Raw genomic sequence first — 24,278 nt, 5'->3', positions numbered from 1 at the left:
CACTCCTTGGGCCCGCGAAAACACATGGTCAAGCAAAGCTAATTATAACAGATGTGGTCAAGTCTGGGCATGCGCCAGACGGACAAGGGAGAACTATTTATAACTTTTGCTAGGCAGATTACAAGAGCAACTAACACAGAGGTCGGACTCTCCTCGTGGTGGACACGTGGCAGCATGTCAATACAAAATGGAGTCCGGACTTCGGCCAACATAATGAGGAAAACACGATAAAAGGGAAACACTAATGTTTTCAGTAAATGCTTAATCACATTCTGCCTTAATTTACAACAAGGGGAGGGGAGGGATTCCTAAAAAAAGTTCCTCAAGAGGCGCAACCCTTGCCCAAGGGGTAGCAGTGTAGCACTCCGCACTTTATGAGTTTCTAGGGGGTTTTGACTCCCCGTTGGCAGACCGGTCTAAAACCTGCAAATCGGTCTCTTGCGGGGGACAAAACACAGATGAAACATGCCCCCAGGGAAGTGACCCTTGCCTGAGGGGTTGCTCCCCCAACAATTGTTCATAAATAAACCCTGGTGGTCCAGTGGTGTTATTCCTGCTCCGTGATTGCTGCACCACCCGCGATCGTGGAGCAGGAATCTACTCTATACTTACACAGCCGGAAAGTCCTTTCCACCTGTATCTGAAAACCTGTGACCGCCCCCTTCCTGAGAAGGACATACCAAATGCATGTCATTTTTCTGGAATGCGCTTGAAGCAAATGTCTTCCAGCACGTCCCCGGCTGAACTTGGTGACGTCAGGGCGCCATGAGGGCACCAACATCATCAGGTCGCAGAGGGGGGAAGGGGGCAAAAGGGACGGCCCACAGAGGAAGCACCAGCGCTTCCCCTGTGGGTGTGTGCTAGTATGGAACAGTTCCATCCTCAGCACACGCCCCATGCCTGAGGATAGAACCGTTCTGTCCATAGCACTCATGGGCAATGAGTGCTATGGAATCAAACAGAAGCTAAATATGCTGCTAACATTTCAGCAGTTATAAAAAACACATTCATGCAGGGCAATGATCCTCATTTAGAGTAAACAGTACAAAAAACGCGTTCTTACTAAACACTTGCTACTACACAAACTAAAGATCTACCAGTGCCGAAACCGCAGGCAAAAGTCCGACCAATGGAAAACAAAAGCTTTGCACTAGAGCAAAAAGAGAAATAAAACATTATGAACATAAATGGTGACGAGAAATAAAATAATTAACATTATAAAACACTATGAAATATGCTCATCGCCATTCAAATGCCAGCCACACCCATCGCCAGCCAAACCCCAGTCCACAAACACCACCAATCAAGCGCCAGTCCACGCTTACTGACAGCCAAGTGCCTTTTTACACACACCGCCAGCCAATCACCAGTCTATGCACACAGCCAGCCATGTGCCAGTCCATGCACATAGCCAGCCAAGCACCCGTCCATCCACACCACCAGCCAAGCCCCAGTCCACACACATCACCAGTCAATCCCCTGTTCACACACACAGCCAGTCAAGTGCCAGTCTACACACACCTCCAGCCAAGCACCAGTCTACACACATCACTAGCAAAGCACCAACCCACAAACACAAGAAGTAAACACAGATTGTCAGCCGAACTCCAGTTCACACATGCTCAGGAACAATCCCTGGTGTCTAGTAGTTTTCTGCTCCCAGGCCTATAAATATGGTTGATCTGCCCCAGGGGGGCAGAAAATGATCAAAACATTTTCCCAATAATGGGGAGGGACCCTTATGCAAGGGCCCACTCCCTGACATATGCAAAATAAAATCACTGATGTCTAGTGGACTACCACCCCCACGAGATGACAGATCAGCCTGAAAATGGTTAATCTGCCCTCAGGGGAGGGGAGGGATTCCTAAAAAATTTTCCTCAAGAGGCGCAACCCTTTCCCAAGGGTTAGCACTCCGCACTTTATGAGTTTCTAGGGGGTTTTGACTCCCCGGTTGGCAGACCGGTCTAAAACCGGCAAATCGGTCCCTTGTGGGGGACAAAACACAGATGAAAAATGCCCCCAGGGAAGTGACCCTTGCCTAAGGGGTTGCTCCCCCAACAATTGTTCATAAATAAACCCTGGTGGTCCAGTGGTGTGATTCCTGCTTCATGATTGCTGCACCACCCACGATCGTGGAGCAGGAATCCACTCCATACTTCCACAGCCGGAAAGTCCTTTCCACCTGTTTCTGAAAACCTGTGACCCCCCCTTCCTGAGAAGGACTTACCAAATGTATGTCATTTTTCTGGATGTGCTGTAAGCAAATGTCTTCCAGCATGTCCCTGGCTGAACTTGGTGACGTCAGGGCGCCATGAGGGCACCAACATCATCAGTTCACCGAGGGAGGGGCAAAAGGGACGGCCCACAGAGGAAGCACCAGCGCTTCCAATGTGGGTGGGTGCTAGAATGGAACAGTTCCATCCTCAGCATACAAGCCCCATGCCTGAGGATAGAACCGTTCTGTCCATAGCACTCATGGGGTTAAGGTATTTCCATGGAATGCGACCAGCCCGATGGGTCCGTAGAGTCCAACTCAGTCACATTATAGCTCTAAACTGTGAGTGCCCATATTGTACAGAAGACATGTCACTCTGTATGATATGGATTGCTGATGACACAATAGGGCTTATTTACATGTCCCCTTTGCCGCCGGTGCGTCATTTTTAATATGGGAAAAAATGACATACCTGTGCACAAGGGACTTGTAAATAGGCCACAATTTTACCCAGTGAGTAAATCCTGGAAAGAGTAGTCATACCATTATGTACGACTGCCAGAACCCCTTCTAAATTTGCCCTGTCAATTCTGAGCAGTCTCTCACCAGCCCCCTGCTGTGAAATCTTCCTCAATTTATTGTATATTGCATATGGAAAGAGCTTTTGACATGGTATTTGAGGACCTAGTAAAAGGTCCTGTAATCCCATGTCATCAAAAAGAAGGGAAAAGTGTTGTTTCACCTGGGACAGTGTGGATTGTTCGAGCCATTCAAGGCACACTGAATGTTTTGGGCACTTAACTGGTAGGAGTATTTTGTTGGAAAGCCTATTGGCAGGTGGGTGCTGTTATGCGCAGCTTTGACAGCCACCATGATATCTTTATCTATCCTCATGCTAGAACGATTAATTTCAGCGACTGCAGCATTTTGCACTGTCACTTTTGTGGCTTCATCAGCAATGGAATTCCCAATAACATGTATTCCTACATGCTGATGACTCTGTGTGTATATGACATGAGTCTGTGGCAAGCACTCTTTGAGCTTTGCCACTCGTCCCTAAAGCAGCTTGTGTTTTATGGTGTACCATTTGGAATCTCTGAATCCATGCTAGCTCCAATAGTCTAAGAACATGTTAGACCTGGCATTTCTTGGCCTGATTAATCATGACTTTTGCCTCTACCTCCTCTATTTTTGATGCTGTGATGGATTTCGTTTTACTGGCTTAGATGCTTTGGGCTCCCTGTATAAAGTGTTATGGTAATTGGTTGTTCATAATTGGTATGTTTGTCTTACTAGTAAAGTCCCTAATAAAGTGCAGTATGTGTGCCAGGGCTGGTAATGCAAATGCTAATAGTGGGCCGGGCCTTCAGCACTAATTGTGCCACCCACACAAGTAGCCCCCAAAAGAGATCTCAGGCCTGCTACTGCAGTGACTGCACACAGTTTGTTAACTGCCTTTTTGTCCTGACAAGTGCACCCACTTGTCAGGCCTTACCCTTCCCTTTTTATGCACATCAGACACCCCAATAGTAGGCCCAAGGTACCCCCATGGGCAGGGTGCAGTGTATGTGAAAGGTAGGACATGTACTGAGATGTGTACCATGTCCTGACAGTCAAATACTGCCAAATTTGTTTTTCACTGTTGCAAGGCCATCTTGCCCATAGGACAGAATGGGGAATGCTGGGTCACATGTTTTCAGCATATCTTCCAATAAGCATAAGATGGAGGCATGGAGTTTAGTGTGTCTGAACTCAGAATTCAATAACACACCTTTTTGTGAAGATGGTTTTTAAATTGTGTGTTTAGAAACCATGCTTTTAGAAGTGGCTGGTTTTCTTGTCTTAAACCATCCTGTGTGCCTCTGCCTGGTTGTGTATTGACTGTCTGGGTTTGGATGAGACAGAGTCTGGGGAGTGTCCTGAAACCAGGGAGGAGTAGGCAAGACAGCACAGGCTGGCCTGCATTTGGTATAGTGGGAGGAGTAGCTCCTTTGATGCGAAGAGGCCTGTGCTGCTGCCACAAAAGAATGGCTCCTCCTCCTGCGGAGTGTCTGAGACCCAGACCTCCACAATCAAAGAAAGGAGGTGTGCACTGGCAGGAAGACAGCCAGTTCTGGTTTGGACCAGGCGCAGAGCCCTCTGAACACAAAGACTTCAAAGGCATTTAGGGGTATAAATGTAAGAGCTTTAACCCCTGAACTCAAGACTGAAATCCCGACTGAAAAAGGATTGAAACTACTTTGTGATCAAGAGGAACCTCTGCCAAAGGAGAGCAGCTGAAGAGACTGAAGAGAAGGACTGCTCTTGCTGTGCGTTCTGGGTCTGGCCTGCAGTTTGTTGATTTGACTAAGGAGAGAACAAGGGACTTTTCTGTGTGCTGTGTCCCCCCTGCTTGAGAGGACTTTGCTGTGTACTGTGTCCTGAAGTAACTTGTCTCCAAGGGCCCAAGGAGAGCTGGTCCCCTGTTGAGGAAACTCAGGAACATCAAGTTTCCAACCGTGTCTCAGCGACGCTTGGTGCGTGTACTTTTGTACGCCTGACACTTCCGTGTGGTCTGTGGTGCTGTTTATGATGTGCTCTGTGACTGCATTGCCCCCGCAGCCTGAAACATCATCCACGCTGCTGCATTGCTGTTTGTGGCTCAAGCCGTCATCGTAACTGAGGATGTGAGTGAGAATCGCAACCGCCAGCACGAGCCGCAGCGTGCTCAAGGATTTCTTGAAGTTAAGGAAGCTGCAAGGTGAAAGTGATTGTGATCGTTGTTCACCAAGAGAAATCTGCCCAAGATCGTCAACGAAGGAGAAGGCAGCACCGTAACCCGTCCGGCTACAGCGTCACCTAGCAACGGAGCTGCCACGTTTTGCGGTCGCCCAGCAGGACGTCCGACGAGCGGAGAGAGAGAGAGCGAGGCAGCGAACTCCCCAGGTAAGGCTTGGACTCTGGTCGGGAGCCGCAAGTGAGTGTGGCCTGGGGAGGCATGCAGAAGGAGTACAGGAGTGCTCCGATCTCTCTCCCGCTGCACCGCGTTAGATGCGCTGAGACCCCCAGCGGCCCGTACCTGCCCAGCAGTACCAGGACTGCCTCTTTAAGTTTACGACTGTTGTCTCTGCTGTTTGAGCCTAGTGGTGGCCGAGTTGACCTCGCAGATTGGCGAACTACATTATTCCTTACATTACAAAGTGCCTGATTCTTGCATTACAAACCGCATTATTCTTGCATTACGAACTGCCTTATTCTTGCAATATGACCTACATTATTCTTGCATTACGAACTGCCTGATTCTTGCATTACGAACCGCATTATTCTTGCATTACGAACTGCCTTATTCTTGCATTACGACCTACATTATTTTTGCATTACGAACTGCTTGATTCTTGCATTATGAATCGCATTCTTCTTGCATTACGAACTGCCTGATTCTTGCATTACGAACTGCGTTATTCCTGCGCACGAACTGCACTAGTACTTGCATTAAGGACTGTCTTATTACTACATTACGAACTGCATAGCATTGCATTAGGACTGCATTAGATCATCTTGAATTGCTCATTAAAACCCCAAGAACCTACAAGTGATTGCTGGCCTAATAACCGGCAAAGTGAAATATTACCAATACGCATATGTTGGATGTCTATCGTTTGGTTTCATTGTATTCCTTTTGATAAAGATACTGCTATTTTTAAAAAGAAAAAGTGTGGTGTTACCACTGTGTTACTGGGAGTGTGGTTGCACATACTTTACACATTGCCTTGGAGATAAGCCTGGCTGCTCGTGCCAAGCTACCGGGGGGTGAGCAGGGATTATCTGAGAGTGTGTCCCTCTTTTCCCTGACTAGAAGAAAGGGCCCCTATTTGGACTAAGGTATCTACCTCAGCCAGCTAGAGACCGAGAGTTCTAACAGTACTCATCCAGGATCTATTCTCAAGTGCCAGAATTAGAGCTCCAGGTTCAGCCAACTGTGCTGTGCAATCCCCTAGTGAATGCGTTTAGGTTTTGTGAGGGTGGAATTCACCATCCTCCATTTTACCCTTAACAGCAGCACATGTTGAAGAGTGTTGGTGCTTTGTCCCTATGGCAGGCTGTTTTGAACTGTCAGTATAGATGATACAATCATACTGATATAGAGGCATGACTTCATTAGGCAGAGGATATTCATATTTGTATACCAGGTATGCTTGTGTTTGTAGTGCAGAGTCAACTCTGTAATCTACATCTGTTGCAGTGAGAGAGTTGTCCCATTGTTTTCATCTTGGATGTAATTTTTTGTGTTTCGAAAGCTGGTCTTTGTGTCAGCCTTTGAGGCTGGGACTGGAGTCCCAACAATAATGCATTTTCCGAGCCAAAGATATTTCTCTCACTACAGCAGTCTGTACAGCCATCAAAATCTTATCTGTTGTGCAAAACGCATTTCGGCATTGGAGTATAAAAGTGATTTATATGCAATTGGTACAGTGTCTCCTTCATTGAATGTGACATAGGTGTATCCTGATGCACCCACAATTATACAGACCACCAAGCTGATGATGATTACATGTATGTGTAAGTGTTTGGAAGCTATATTGTCAGCTTGTACTGTATGTAGTATTTGTGTTTGTTCAGTTGTCCAATGCGTGCTTGAAAAGTCTGGATGTAACAAGTCATAGACCGATTTTACAGATTCTACGTAGTGCTTAGGCTCAAATGTATGGTCTGCCAAAATTCAGGAAACAACATTGATTGGAGTTTCTTAAGTGTCATGTGCCCCAGTTAGGCCTGGTAGGAAATAGTGACAATTTACTTGTACACAGTTCTTTCCTAAAGTTACCTTCCCTTTGTCATATAGGCTTTTGACACACAATTGCAATTAAAATGCTTTGGGGTAAGTTTCTAAGAAACACAGACCTAGCTGACACAAAAGAACTTCGTAAGAACACTATCATATGGCCTTGGCATTATGTGCAAGGACTTCACATGTGTGATACAATTGTGTTTATTACATCCATATGGCGACTGAGCTATCTGTGGAATACAAACAATAGACAGCATGATCACAATCATGTCCCAAGGCAAGAATGCCCTTTTCTATATATGTCCTTTTGTTTCCAAATACAATTAGAAGAGACACTTCGGCTGACTTTGAAGGGTTACTGCATGCTGAAGATTTCACCTAGCAGCTGACTGCTATCTCAGTGAGAGGTGTCAAGTTCACTACCAAGAGTCCTACATTCTCACCCACCAGATAAAGGGGTTAGATCATCCAGAAGGGGGTTTCTTGTCAGACCATACCCTAGACAAGTTGGTTAGGGTTTGCATCGTAGGAGTACGCTAGAATGTCATAACTACTCTATATGTATGCATATATAAGCTGTCTCACAAGATGGTGGAACTCTTTGTTTTATTGACTGTTTTGACACTCCTTATAACTTTTGTCTGCTTCTGTCTATTAATCATTGCATCACATAACTTCTATACAAGAATCACTATGGTGACTTAGTGTATTTGGTAGTTCCAGAAGCGCACACTTCTTGAGGAAATGTGTTGCTAGGCTTCTGCCTTCACTTGACAATTTGTATCCTAGGATTAGGACATTGAGAAGGGCTAATTTTGATTTCTTTTTTTATTTAACCTGTAGCCCATGTGAACAAATATAAAAAATATGCGATCTAGTATGGCCAAGTGAGTTGAAAGCTCATCATCTGTAAGGTGTATATCATCGACATAGGACAATGCTGATCATCATATTTTTGCAAAACTTCTGCAACCTAGGCTGAAAACAACCCTGGGCTGTTAATATACCCCTGGGGCAAATGACAGAACTGCTTTTGAGAACTCAGTGCACTGAATGTGGTCACGTACCTGCTTTCAGGTGCTATGTTTTGGCAGAAAAATGTCTCTAACTTGTTTTTTAGCCTCATTTTTTATTGGTATATTGTCATTTAGTTTGTGGGGTTGATATCACTGGTATAACACGATAAGGGGAACCGTCAACCCACCCCACATGGTTGCGGTATAATGCAGGAGCGAGTGCTAAAGCTGACTCCCTGGCGTATGAATGTTTAACTGCATATGAGACGAGGTCAGAAAAAGCAGGTAAAATTAATTTTTCTCCTCTGGGCAGTCCATGACAAATCCTGGTGGCCAATCCCTTTCAGCCAAGAGAATTTCATAGCTGAATGACAGGTTTTCCCAAAAGAGAACATTAATGGTTCATGGTATATCCCCTTCATTTGGAGTTGTATTTCGTATAATCGATGCAGCACACTCACTCTCGAATCCGGTGTTTCAACCTGGATGTAGTCACTCAGCATTGCTGCCACCAGAAAATCCATCAGGCTCTGGCACACTATTGTGACTTCTGCTGCACTGTCCAGCATGGTCAGATCCCACTCCCCGCTCAGAAGCAGTGTCCTCAATATCTGTGGCAGTCTTCCACTGGTGAAGCCATTCCCATTGGCAGACATATGGTGAGAATTCTGTGCTTTTCCTGAGGTCCTATGTGGAGAAATATTTCTTCAACCAGGCTTGTTTTTTGTGCAATCTAGAATGGAATTCCCTCCCATCTGAGAGGAATTGTACCCATGACTGCATTAACAGTTTGTGGATCAATTCCATGTGTAGCCAATCTTGATTGTGCAGCTTGAGCAGCCCTTGCAGATGTTATTGTCTCTGTTCACATAAAAAACTCTGTTAAACATCTATATGTTCTAACAAGATCTGTGTATAGCTTACTTAGCACTGGAGCTGTCAGATTGATGATCTAATTCTGGATGTGGTGCGTGACTTGCTAAAACTGGCTATTGCTCCCTCATTTCTAAGGGGTACTACTTTGTAGGCCAATGACTCTGGCTTTCTGAGTTTGCATGTATTCGAATAACTTAATTCAAAAACTCCAAGAACTCCAGTCCTCTACACCTTACAAAAAAAATACAAGTATCAATCATGCCCTCCAAAAAGATTCATTGTGTCTGAGTGCGTCTCTGTGCTTTATCCTTTATGTAAATACATCAATGTCTTCATTACAGATTTTTGCGATGAACACACAGAGTTATGTCTGGGACATCAGTGACATGATAAGACATGTAGAGGACATTCATTTGGATTCAACTTGTGTACTATTGGTGTGCTTCGAGAGTTAGGTAAGCGAACAGAGAACGCAGTCTAGTCGTTTTTCAAGGATGATGATACAGGGGTATTTAAAACTGCCACAAAAGAAATGGCAGTTTTATTGTCCTGTGGAGAACGCCGACTCCATGCTTCTAGTTATGGCTGGACACGGGTGAGTGCTTAGAACACCTTGGTAAATGATGAAGGGCATTAGTAACAGATTTCAGGGACAAGTCCCCTTTTTTGCTGGCTATCTCATGTAGCATGATATATATTTTTATGCGTCTTTCAAACAACTGTCATTCGTCGGACGCAAGATCCGACAGAGTGTATTTGCACCTTTGCGTGTTGTTGGGAATGGGTAACTGCCCAGATCTGTGAATGTTGAAGGGCATTAGTAATAGATTCTAGAGACAAGTCCCTTCAGTTGGCCATTTTCCTAGTTTTGACATGTAGAATAACTAATTAGAACACGCTCTGTATGCCCATACAGCCCCAGACGTGTGTATTAAACAGCGATGTATCTGTGACTAATTAGAACCCGCTCTGTATGCCCCTACAGCCCTAGACATGTGTATTAAACAGGGATGTATCTTTTTGTGACCCTAAAGGAAATCGGACTATATGAGTAAAATAACGTATTAAGGTTAGGCCTGGGCGGCAAATTCCGTTCCGTTCGCGGAATTTGCGGAATTTGCGTAATTTCGCGTTCTGCGGAGAACGCGAAATCGCTCAAAAGTCTGCATTCCGCGATTTCGCGAAATTTTTTGCTTGTTCGCGTTCTCAAAATGCGTGTTCGTGAGATATTTCTCCCCGAGCACGCAAACAGCGATTGTGAACAGGAAAAAAGCATCGCGAACAAGCAATTCCGCGTGTTTGCGGAATTTCTGCGTGTTCGCGGAGATTTTTTACTGTTTCGCGGAGATTTGCGTAACGCAATTCCGCGAATTCCGCCCACCCCTAATTAAGGTACAAATTGACATTGATACCAACCTAATTTAATTTTAATTCACAGTTTTTGGTGCATAACTTAGACGCAGTCTGTGGGATCTGGGAATTATGTAAGGCATTGGTGTCTTACTCACGTCTCTTTTTGGTGTGCACATGTGCGACTTGTGTCATGGTTGTGGAGATATTGTCACAGTATTTATGGTATGTAAGGGAACATCTGGAGTTGGTATATGGATTGCATTCAGTAACATATGCCAAGAAGCATTAAACACTCCTCGCAATGAACTTTATATCAGGCATACTATGGTTACTCAGCTAATGAAGTATTGTGATTGCATACCATTTTAATATCCGTATGATGGTTATAAATTTAAGCGAAGCACAATAGAAGATAGAAGACAGGATTACCTTATATCTGTCATATCAATGAATTAATTGAGTCAGTTACAGTGGGTAAATGATAACGAATACCCGTATATGAGAAACTGTTCAATGGATTCTCCTCCATTCTTTTTCACACTTCTTTACGCCTTTCTTCCTACTCTTCTTTAGTTATAGTAACAAGAATAGACTCATGTAGTCGATTGTACGATAGAGTAAAATCCATTTTGCATCCAATGTTGATGGATCATCTTCAGTGTTGTAAAAATAGGGGACTAACACAACTTAGTGAAATACAAGAAGCAATTAGAGCAATGTTGGGGTACATTCTTTTCTTCCTCCACTGTAAATTCCATAGCTGCTTGAAAAGAACTACTATTCTTACGAGATATAAATGAAAAAACATGGTGACTCTCTCACTGAGCTTTATAACATAGGAAATATAGAGTGTATAGTGTATGACTCAGAATTGTTTACTCCTCAAACAATTTCAGAGGCAAAAATAAATGCAGTATGTCACTTGTTTTCGGTTTTGGTAACACACAAAATGAATATCAAGTTTGAAGCTAAGCCTTTGTATAGCATTATTTGTATGTGTATGTTTGTCTGTGCAATATTTGTGTTTATTTATAAGTGTTGGCAGTCATGTTTGTTATACTTACAGCCCTGAGGAAGCCCAAATGTTGGGCGAAACGTGTTGGCTGTGCTGAACTGTCTTTGACATTTTGGAAGAATTTGAATAAAAGAATTACATCAAACAAGAAAGAGACCTCTCGAATCATCTTTATGTTAGAAATATTGTATTGGATTGTGCTAATCGTGTCTTTTCTTTTAGATGTTGCCTCTCTATTCTTGTGTATACATTTAATTATTCAAGTCTTATATTGGTGGCTAGTCTTTAGAGATGGCCAATCTCTGGAGAATTAGTGATCCGCAGTAAACAACACATGTAGTGCAGCAGCAATCAGTATCCCTTGCTATCAATACTTGTTCAGTTTTCATGATTCTGAAACTGGTTGAATGCCGCTTGATCCTCAAATGTGACAGCATAAATACAGGACTGAGCACAATGGAGGGATGTAATTCTGTAATATTACACGGAATGTTATCATATTCCTGCAATAACTGTCTCTGATTGTTTTCCCAGTTTTAGTTTGTTTTATTTTCTATTGCTGCATATAGCCATGTATGATGTATACAATCTGGAATGCAATACTTGGTGCACTATTACAATAGTCGAAATGGGACCAGTACGGTAATTATCGGTTTGTACACTATTGTGGGGAATTATATAACAAAAAATTGCAAATATATTTTCAATTTTTAATTTTTGTTCATCAAAAAGTGTTCTTTGTTCTCTTGCATTTTTTAAATTTGTAATATGCCCCAGATATCCTTTAGCACTGCATCCAATTTTGAACACAGCGATAACATCAATTTATGAGGGTATCACACAGTGAACATGTACCTTGACTTCTGAGTCCCCATGTGGAAATCATTTACCAGGTCTTGCATGAATGTCCAGTGTGACAGTATATATACACGTGGGTTTGATTACAGTAGAAACACTGATAATGCAATGCTTTGAAATATTGTACATGTGCTTTGTATTGAGTTTTCAATAGGATGTCAAGTAGATTACTTTATAGATTACTTTTCTTACACAGTGTAGTATACCTGGATGCTGCACTGGGACATTTCCTGTAAACAGGTAAGTAAAAGCGTTTTGGTTATTTGTATACAGCTTTAGGGACTTCTATAGATTTTCCAACTCCACACTTAAAAACTTTTTCATAGAAAACAGTCCATGTTATATTATGGTGGGAAATAGTGTTATCGGTTAACAGGTAAGTGCTTTGTTGTGGGAGTTGGGTTTCTGGGGTTTGACTCAGGGGTCTCCCAGGGTCAAGGATGCACTCTTCTTACACCCTCAACGGCACTAGGGCGACTGGGTGCTGATTTGTCATCGGGTGCCCTGTTACTTTCAATGGGGATTCTCCGGTTTGCAAGCACACTGCAGACTTGGGGACAAAGGTCTTCTGGGTGGGACCACCACTTGGAGCAGTAAGTTGGGATGCTGGGTGTTGGCTAGACATTGTTGGTTGTGCCACCCAAGGCCGTGGGGCTTCGGGTGGAGGGGTGTCTTTTAGGGTTGGATCTTCTTGCCAGCTCCTGGTTTAGGCTGCAGGTATTGGCTGGTGGCTTGAGGCAGGTCCGAGATCACTGGATCTCGGGTCAGGATTGCCGGGGAGACCTCCTCGATGGGGTTGGGCCACTTCAACTTGGGCCGTGGGCGTCGATGCAGAGTGGTGCAGACTTACAGATTTTGCCGGAGCTGGAGTCTGTGGGTGAACAAATCCGGTGTTCACTGGAAACAAAGTCTTTTATTTTGAAGGCAGGGCAGGTCTTTGAGGTTCATGAGGTCGCTGGCTGCAGGACACATCGGAGTTTTGCTCCTGCAGGTTTGTGGTTCGGACAGGCTGCTAGGGCTGTGGCCAAGTAAGTGAGCACCCTCCTCTTTTTAGCTTTGGCACGGCAGTTCGGTCCTTCTTCTTTTCTTCTTGTAGGCAAGGTTTGGGTGCCCCCTAAATGCTAGATTAAGGGGCATTTTAGGTAACTAAAGGTTGTGACCAATGGGTCCCTTCCTTTGGGCGAGTACACCCCCTATTATGCATCCCTCCAGTGGGAGGGGGCATATGCCTCACTCTGGTTGGCTCGGGTCCCACTTCTGCAAGATGGCGGGGACTGAGAGCTGTGCTTCACCTCACCTCCCCCACCTAAGGGGTGGGGTTGGCAAAGGTGGACACACCCCTCCTCTTCACTTGGGTTTCCCGCTGATTCTCCTGCCCAAGGTGGGGTCAGAACTGGAGAGGGCCAGTTCCCGCAAGCAGCAACAGGCATGGGGAAGCTCACAAATGTGGCAGGCCTTTGAAGCTTCCCCTTCGTGGACCCTGCTTATCCTGGGGGAGGAGGCTTAGCACCTCATCCCAGGATGTGCATTATTTCAGACCATCAAGAGCAGCAGGCTCTCGATCCAGGGGGTCCAGAAACATGTCTGGTGGTGGTAGCTGAAAGCAGCCACTCAGCCTGGACGCTAATGGTAGGTCATTTTCAGGGGCATCTCTGAGATGCACTATGTGTACAATTTTCATTAAAGCCCACACTGGCATCAGTGTGGGTTTAATGTGCTGAGAGGTTTGATACCAAACTTCTCAGTTTTTAGTGAAGCCATTATAATACTGTGGAGTTCGTAATGACAAACCCCTAGCACCATATGCTCTTAATGGCGGCACTGCATTTACAATGTCTAAGAATTGACTTAGACACTGTAGGGTCACAGGGCTCATGCATCTGTACCCTTGCTACTGGTATAGTGCACCCACCTAGAGGGTGACTGATCTATGCCAGGGCACTGGGTTGTAGGCATGGCACACAGGTATGCGTGCCAGGCCACTCTTCACTTTGTTCTGCACCAAACCACACAGCCTGCAAAGGCAGTTTGTGAGTGTAAAGGTACAGGACCTCTAAGGGTGGCACAATAAGTGTTGCAGCCCTTAGAGGCCTTCCCTGGTCACAGTGCCTGGGGTACCATTTACCAGGGGCTGGCCTGTGGCCAGAGAGTGCCAATTGGGTTTGGTCTTCAATGCAGTTTTAGGGAAAGAACATAGGCCCTGGATACCTGATTAGCAGGAGCCCAGGGCACTCTCAGTCAAAGTACATCAGCAGTTCAGCAAAAAGTGGGGGCAACCATGCAGAAAGAGGACACATTTTTACACCCTGCCTTTCTGGCCCTGGCTCAAAACTAACTGCAGGGGGTAGGCAACCCTTTGTTTGGAGACATGCTGGGATGACTCATCCTGCCAGTGTTGGCTCATCCAGTCACACTTCTGCTCCCCTTTGTGTGTGGCTGTCTAGGAAGAACACACAAAGCCCACCTGTCAGCTACACCCAGTCATGTGACCCAGAGACAGGCTGCAGGCACCAAATGGCTAAGACAAGAAAATTCCTACTTTCTATAAGTGGCAATTTGAGAATTGCAATTTAAAATCCAACTTCACCATAAGTTAGGATTTTAAATAGAGGTGGGTGATAAATTCTGCTCTGACAGTTGAGTTTGCAGAGTTTTGGCCACTCCGTGTTAGGCGTGTAATGTGGAGTTTCAATCAAACTCCACCAACTGCCACGTGGAAGAGTTTTGCCCCGTGTGCGGCTAGCCAACTGTAAGTTGGCCCGTGTGAGCACAAATTGGCACCCCGTAGCACCAACTTTGGGCACTAGGAAGGCAGCTGGTGAAGTTTTTCAACGAGGAGGGTCACTAGTGGTAGCAACCAGTTGGGGTGAGAAAGCTGCCGCTTGAGTAGAAAATGTACTCAACTGGCAACAAAGAAGCAGCGCCCTCTGGTGCACCATGTGCTGATTTTTCAGCATGGAACAAGCTCCTGATGCTAAAAATCAGCTTGAGCAGCACGACGTTTAAAGTTCTCCCTGTTGGTGGAACTCAGCTAAATCTCACAGAGTTTTCATATGAAACTCCACAAGTTCTGCCCATGCCTAATTTTAAATTGTGATTCCAGAGACACCAAACATGACCTGGTAATCTATTCCAACTTTGAAATTACACTTATAAAATGTGATAAGGCAACTCCAATGTTATTCTACGGGAGAGTTAGGTCTTGCAGTAGTAAAAAACAAATTTAAGAGTTTTTCATTACAAGGACATGTAAACTGTAAAACTATATGTCCTACTTCTCAAATACATTGTACCCTGTCCTATGGGCTGTGTAGGGCATATCCTCGGTGTGACTTACATGTATTAAAAAGGAAGACTTGGGCCTGGCAAGAGGTTTACTTTGCCAGGTCAAAATGGTAGTTTAAAACTGCAAACACAGGCTCAGTAATGGCAGGCCTGAGTCATGTTTAAAGAGCTACTTAACAGGTGGCACAATCAGTGCTGCAAGCCTAATAGTAGCATTTCATTTATAGGCACTGGGTACATATAGTACCACCTTATTAGGGACTTATATGTAAATGAAATATCCCAATTGGAGATAAGCCAATGTTACCCTCTTTTAAGGAGTGAACAAATGCACTTTAGCACTAGTTAGTAGTGTAAAGTGCACAGAGTCCTAAGCCAACAAATAGGGCGTCAGAAAAATATTTAGGAGTAAAACAAAATGTTTGGGGTAAGACCACCCTAAGGCTGACAGGTCTAAAAAGAACTATGTGAATCCTTCAACATGACAAAATGGTGCATCTTTTGTAGCTATAGTTGGAAGGAAAAGAGATTGTCAGCCTGCACTGACAGCTGAGAAAGTGCATGTGATGTGAAACAGATATCTAGCAACACCAGATTTATACTGGTGCATTTAAAATATCAGCATAACACACACCTTGTCCCAAAAAGACTTACCAAAATGCACATGGGGTGTGCAGGTGCCTGCTCTATGAGTTGAGAGGTGCAAAAAGATTTTAAATATATTACATAGATATGTGTTGAAATAGAGGGATGATGGGAAAAGGTAAGAGCGGGATTTCACAGAGAATTGGGAAGAAGTTTGTCAATAGATGTGAGGCCACTCCTTAATGGGACAGAACCCTACACCAAAATAAATTAGGAAAATCAAAGGCATATTTGCGATGCTAGAGTAGGTCTCAGTCCTCCCCTACGGCCTTCCGTCTCTATCAAACACTAGAGTGCCGGATGACACGCCAGGGGAAAACAGGGAAACAAAACAAGGGAAGGTGGGTGTGACGTCAGTGGTGTGGCTGTGGCTGGGCCAAGGATTTGTTCTTCTCTGCTGTAATATAAAGGCCTGATTAACTTCAATTATCACAATGTTCACTACAATTATTTAGACATTACTAACCCTTGAATCCTACCTACCGATGGTGGGTATGCTCTTCTCAATGGTGGGTCTGTCACTTCCACTCAGAAGTGGTGTGAATCTTGGGAAGTGTAGGCTGGGAAGAGCAGGCCGGGATTTCCTATACCACACAAAGCAAATGATTCAGGGACTGACCCCCTCCAATGTAACATATGGCTCTCCTCATACAAACAACTCACCCTATTAATCAACAATAGAATCACAGATTCTCCAGCTATGGTCCATGTGACATGTTAAAACGAGAATCTATTCAGGTGTAGGTAGAGAGCTGTAGAGAGCTGCAGAGATAGAACAAAACAACAACTGTTACCCCCACCCGATCTGTATTTTGCTATAGGTAAAATAAAGGTCAGCGCACAGCGCTGTTACCGTGCTTCAGTTGTACAACGGCTACCGGCACCGTGGTCCACGCTAGCGTCCCCTTCGGACTTCAAGATGCTCTTCTACCCCTAGGGGAATTCTCGCTACATTGCGTGGCGAGTAGGTCTGTCTTACAGCGGAGAGGCAGTGAGGATATGCTTGGTGTGTGGCCCGAACGGTGGGCCAGGCGCCAGCGAGGCGTGACAGTCCACAGTGACACGTAACAAGAGGCTGAGGTTAGGAAGGGAGTAACAAGGGGTTGTGTGTGAAGCTCAAATCAAAATATCCGGGACTGTTAAATACTGCTTTTTTGAGGGAGCGGCTAGTGGGGGCCAAGTCATGGGAACTAGGAAATCTTACTCAGAATGTGGGGACATATGGAAATGGGCTGCAACAAGACAGGGAATAAATACCACTCACGCTACACGCCGCCACCAGGGAGTGAATGCAACTACGAGAGGAGCTGCAAGAGGAAAGGGAATATGATACACTCACGCTTCACGCCGCCACCAAGGATGGAAATGTAACGACGATGACAGCGAGAACAAAGCGGCACGAAAACCGCACTAATTTAGCAGGATCGCCACTTGGATCAGATAGCGTCTCCACCGAGAACGCCAAGAACGCGGGCATTAACCGCGAAACACTCAAACACAACGAACGTGACTCCGGAAGCAGGAAACCACAAACCGGAAGTCAGGCAACACGAACCAGGGACGGAAAAAGGTCTCCAGGCTAGAACGCTAAGCGCGTTCGAGAGCGCTTAGGGACCTTATATACTGGACCGTCTGCCGATCCGAACCTCGGGGCATGACATAGAGTTACTGTTACCTAAGCGTTATACAGTGATACATTCAGGGGAGTATTGTAAGGGGGGGTGTTAAAATGTATTCTGTAGTAAGTAGTTGGGTACAAGTGCTTTCAGTTTGGTAATGTGAAGTGTCTGTCGGATTATACCTGGGATTTTCACATGCCCACACTGACACATACACACACACACACACTTGTCTATGTTTTGAAGGCCTTGCAAAATGTTTATTAGCTTTAAAAATATTGTGTTTTAAGTACCTCTAATAATACACATTGCTATCTCTTTCCACTGCCCCTTACGCCCTCAAAGTCCTGCTTCTGTCCTGCTTCTCATATAATATGTGTTTTACAAGATGTCCCAGGGTGGTTGTTGGGAAACCTGAAGTACCCAATCATACTGACCAAGCTACGCCCCTGGATACATTGTCCTCAACCAAGCGAGTAGCAAGTAATGCAATGTCTTTTTGCATGCCAGAATGGGCACTCCCAAAAGAAATACACATGAGCAGGTGTAGAATAGATGAGAGAGTAGAGGAACATTTGGTGGAATGAAGAAAACTACTACATGACCTCATTGATCCTCTGGTTACTAGAACACCTTGAATGATATGTGTTTTGGGGTATAAGGATAAGATTAGCAAACAGATGTGCTAATTGAACAGTTGAAGACTGGGGTAGGCTTCTGAATATTAGCTACCATTTCCAACAAATGTCCTCCAGATCCATGACAGCACCAGCTTATGATTGGATACTTGATGCTGCTTTGGTGTAAGAGGTTAAAGTGGAATAAACCTATAAAAATGGTCTGGCTGCAGATGGGCATTGCAAACTAAATTATGCTTCTATTGTGCAGCTGGAATGTGTATATCAGCTCTGATACACAGGCTCCAGAGTCCCCACCCAGTTAAACACTGAGGGTCGGTTTAGACTATAGTGGAAAACTTACAGGCCACCGGGCAGGCACTGGCTACAACCCGCCCACCTTATTCAGTGCCACCTATTATAGCAATTGAGAATTTTGGATGAAAATGCTTCTGAGGCATGACAGGAGTACTTTCATCAGAAATGTAATGGCTTGGATGCCATGATGTCATTGAGGCTTGTCAAGAAATATTTTTGTCTCAAAACCACAACGCCCGAAGTTAGTGTTGCTTCAAGGAATAAAAAGTCCCTGGCCATAGTGCGCAGGGATTTTCTTTCCCTGTGTCTGGGGCCATAGTTCATCATTCCAGTCCTGAACAGCAAAGCCTTGCATAGTGGGTCAAGGCACAAACATATGAAAACCCTTGTTCAATAGGGATATTCTTTTAGGTACGGTATACTCTTTGACACTAAGTTAAATTGGAACAACATGGTAACACACAGAGTAAACCTTATGTCTACAAGCATAGCTACTTTTTTAAAGTTTGCTATAAAACTGGGAAAGAAACCAATCCAAGAAATGCTAAAAATACATATAGCAAAAACGATCTCTGTGGCTAATTATGCGCAGCAGTCTGGGGTACAGCACAAGTTGATTCTCTGCAAACCATAGACAATAAATTTGCAAAAAGATTACTATCACTTTCTGGGTCTTGTTTCAATTTCATCACCCATAAAGAACTGGCTATGCCCTATCTGACGGACACAATTAAAATGGCCCCTTTGCTATTCTGGACATCGATATGGAAAAGGCATTCGGTCCCACTAATCCAGACTATTAATAAAGATAATATGTCTCTCAACCGTGCCTCATCCATCCCCTGGCTTATTTACGTAAGACAGTCTTTTTGTGCCCTATAGTTGGCGGACCTCTATGGAACACCCACACAGTATGCAACTTTTTAAAAATCCAAATTAAAGGATCTTTTTTTTAACTAAAGCTAGTCTACACAGATGGAATAAGAACAAAGCAAAAGATTCAGTAATAATGTATCAGGCAATGCCCACCGTCCTGCCCGGCACTCTTCTAACCTCTCTTTTGTAGATAACTCTCACCTGTTTTTTATTAACAAGATTCCACTTAAATTATATCCCCTTGATGTTGAAATATCCATCTAATGCATACTCACCAAATCAGCTTTCCTGTTTTCCATGTGATGACCATTTAAAACAATCCATCTCTCACATTTTGTTTTTCTATCCCCTCTATACAACTGAGACGAAAATGTTTCTTGTTCCAATACTGCTAAAACTGACCTTACGCTCTCACAGATTAGCTCTCTCAGCACTTCAACAACTTGAATCACCATTTATATGTTTTACAATTGCGACTTTCGTAAATGCTGTTCTAAAATCTAGAAGAGCTATTACTGTCTAACTAAATTAGTGAGATGTAGTCTTATCATAGTTTAGCGACACTTTTGTAGGTAATTCTGGTTCTAACAGGCCTTTATTGTAATGAATTTAGAATGCTGCTAATGCCCTTGTAGCTATATCCTGTAGATAGCTTATGTTTTTTACATTGTTAAGGCAAAGAACGCCTATTAATTTTAAATATAACTGTATTAAGGCTATTTTAATGATATGTAGGCTGTATCATTTAAGATTTTAGGGAATTGTGTGTGTTTTTTACAAATTGTATTGTTATTGAATTATTGTAATATGTTTTATATGTAATGAAATGTACATACATTTCTGCATTCTTCAATGCAAAATAAAGTTGTTGATGATGTTGATGATAAATAGGAATAGACTCCTGATGGGTAGCCCTAGCAACCCATGTGCAGAGGCCTTTGGGTTCCCGTTGCTAGAGCTAGTTGAGGTATGACCATTGCAAAGCTAGTAGTTCTCCCACAGCTAAACGAGGCAGGGGAACCACACGTTTGGTGAGGTAAGAGTCTCAATTGATTTGCAGCATGATTCTTCTTTTGCCGGGTGCACCTTTTAATATGGACAGGTGGAGATATACAAGGACAAATCTTTTTTTAAAACTCCTTACCTTCACCATGCACTAATATACTGTTATGAAAACATATATGCAACTCACGCAATTCAGTGATGCTAATATGCTTGTGGCACTGGTATATCGAGTACTAAGACACAGAATAGTTCCTAGAAAGCCCTTATATTCTTGTTTACATTATGTTCTTTAAATAAAGTAATAAGAAATCAACAATGCTTTCACAGTAAGGTAAAAGGAGCCAAACTGGGCCCCTAACAGGACAGCATTTGTATTGTTAGCACCTATTCGCTTGCATTTCTCCCTGGGTGATCATCTGCATCAAGTAGAATGCAGCAATCTTGACAAGAGGCATCCTCTGCTTGAACTCCTTTGTGAGAGAAGATTCTTGGTGAATGGCAGATTGCTACCAAAGTCTATCTGGCAGAGAAAAGTTGGGCTCTCATCCTGGACCGTCGCCATGCCCACAGGGCAGGCCTGTTATGGGGCTCCAGGGAAGCACCCCTTAAAGTATGAAATAGTTTGCAAAGCAGAGAGTTGGTGTATTATTCAGAGGGGTAGCAAAGGCATATGACAGTAAAGAATAGACACAAACTTGGTGAGGAGCAGGACAGAAAAGTCTGGCAACCATAATGTGTACAGACAGGGAAAAGAACCAATAACGGACAAACATACTGGGCTACAACTAGGGTTGTAAACAGGTAAGACACAGAACTTCCCACAGCAATATGAAATGTAAATGCCTCTGTGCAAAGTACTCTTACTAATAGTCACCATGTAAACCCAATAGAAAGGTGGCAGCAGATGTGATTATGTGTCTGAACCATGGGGCACAAATATGTATTGTGTTACATGTACAAGACAAGCATCTATGGGTCCTGCTGGAGGTACAATGGACATTCCATTTAAAATAGCAAGTTAACACTGTCACATTTAAAGCTTTTAGGACTACCTGTAACACAAGACAAAGAGTGGAGAAGAAATTGATAGGGCAAACCCCTGTACAAAAGAAATGCATTTATACACAGGTGAGGTCAAAATAGCACACTCACCAGACACAAAGAGCCCATGAGGTGGGGGTGTGGCTTTGCCGGCACGCAAGATGGCACCCTGAGGTCTGAACTCTACCACATTCGGGACTTGTCTGTTCCTTTTTCATCGTCTTTGATACAGTGCAGACGGCAACCCTAAGAGGGGAAGAATGGCGGATGAAGCAGGGACAGCCCGCTGGTAATTTTATCTGAAGTTGCAGGCAGCATTACGCTCAGTTTTGCCATTGCCGCCATTTTAGGATATCGTAATCTGCCACTGTTCAACACTGCAAAGGCGGTATGCACTGGGCTATTTCGTTTTCTTTTTTTTCCTCTTCTCCCTCTCTTGGCAGAAATTTTTCTCTATATATGAGAAGATCTCTATAGTTTTGAACTGCCCTCTGCCTGGTGCTTGTGTGTCTCATATACATTATTTCAAGTACTGGTTTCTTCCTTTATGAGCAGATTTAAAAAGCCATAATTTGTATTTGTGCCCAAAAACAGATGCCTACTACCTCTGGAAGTACTCCTTCTATGGACTGCTCATTGTTGAAGGCATTAACTTCCTTTGGAGTGATGGCCGCCTTTGCTGCATCATGACTGAAACAAGACGCTCAGTCACCTGAGAAATCTTTGTCTTTAATTTCTCTAGAATTATTATTGGAGGAGATTAGGGCATTGTGTTCCTTTGTTTAGATGACAGATTGTTTAGATGACAAATGGACATGAATGGAAAACCGCATCTCTATGGTAGAGCAGCAGGTAGTGTACTTGCATGAAGGGACAGCTAAACTTAATCACTTGGAGAAGAAACTTGGTCAACTTAAAAAACAGGCATAAGATTTGGAAAACAGGAACAGGCGGTATACCCTGCACATTTATGGTCTTCTGGATGCACTTGATGAAGATGATCCTGTTTCCTTTTTTACCTCCTTTCTCCCAAAACTGATGGACATATCACCTCCCACTTCGCTTAATATCCAGAGGGCTCATAGGCTAGGTCCTCGCATGACTTCTTCTATGTCGCCTGCAAAACCTAGAGAAGCCATTAAATTATTTTTGCAATTTACAGATCTGATGCTGATTCTTGCTGCAGCCAGAGCTAAGCAGCAAGTGTCCTGGATGGGGCAAAGGATCTTCTCGTCTCAAGATGCTTCTAACACCACCGCTGCCAGGAGAAAGGAGTTCCTTTGGTCTTTGGCCTTATTTAAAGGCTTTGGGTGCAAGATATGGTCTCTTTCATCCCTGCATTGTCAAAGTCAACCATCAGAACAAGACTACCGCTTTTGAGGATCAAGTAGACCTTAATAAATTTATACAAATTCAAATGTCATCGGACACCATAGATACAGGTGGTCCTTCTTCGCCTTGACTTTCATTTTAACAGCATTTTGTCCAACCAAACTTTATGTCCGATGAATCTCACATGCTGGTTGTTCTAAGATGTGAGAGGTGTAATATTTATGCTTGTTTATTCTTTCAATATGGTTATTTAATGTTCTAGTTTATTTAATATGTTGTCCTTCCTCTTTGTTCATGTTGCAATATTATCATATTTGATAATATAACTTATTAGTTGAGCCCCCTCTTTTTTTCCACAGATTCATTCAATTCATTTGCACAATACATCATCCCCCACTCCATGTATATTGTCCGGATGTGGCTTAGACTTCTTCCTTTCGGGTGTGTCATCTATTTTCATGTCATCACCACCCCAGTTCTTTGTCTGTTTTCTTACAGGTACGCCTTTTTTTCAGTTGTCCTGTTTGAACGTGTACTGTTTTTTCTTCTTTCTCTTTGTTTTCCTTTCACTCTTCCCTTCCTCCCTTCCTCCTTTCTTTCATGTCTCATTCCTCCATTGCACTTTCTCTTCTTGGTATTATATGTTGTATTTTTCATATTTGCCTAATTGTTTTCCAATAATTATTCTCTTCATCGTATATAATTCACATGGAATATTAAAGGATCTCTTAATCCGATCTAGTGACGGAGGGTGTTATCCCATCTAGGTAAATCTAATCCTGATCTGGTTCTTCTCCAGGAGACTCACCTTACACGATCTGAAGCTTTGAAATCTAAGCGAGCTTGGGTTGGTAATGTGTTTCTTTCCCCATCGTTGAAAAAGAAGACTGGGGTTGTGATATTGGGTAAAACATCCCTCAATGTCGATATGGTTTCTCAACAAATACATGATATGGGTAGGTGGATTATAGTACGCCTCATTATAGATAATGTCCCCCCACTATTATGACTGTTGATGCCCCTCCACAACTTGATACTGCTTTTTGGCCCTCCATTGCACAAAAATGTACAACATTTCATGATTCTTACCTTATTTTAGGAGGTGATTGTAATCAAATAATGGATCCTTTTTTGGACAAACAATCCTCATTTCAATTTCAGTCCCATAAAATGCATAAACAACTTCACTCTGTTATCCATAAAGGAGCTTTGGTGGATTCTTAGGGATTGTGCAACTCAACTGCCCAGAAGGGGACTTTTTACTCTGCTTCTCATGTGTCACTTTCACGATTAGATCATATATTTCTTTCTAAATCGCTTCCACAGTTTATCATACAGTCACATATTTCTCCAATTGTGCTTTCTGACCATGCTATGGTTTTTACAGACTTGGATTTGGTTTCCCCTCACCCTCCTTTGCCTCAATTGGAATTTAA

This window comes from Triturus cristatus, chromosome 11, assembly GCF_964204655.1.
Source record: "Triturus cristatus chromosome 11, aTriCri1.1, whole genome shotgun sequence".
NCBI classification, from domain to species: domain Eukaryota; kingdom Metazoa; phylum Chordata; class Amphibia; order Caudata; family Salamandridae; genus Triturus; species Triturus cristatus.
Note: the sequence above shows the minus strand (reverse complement) of the source record.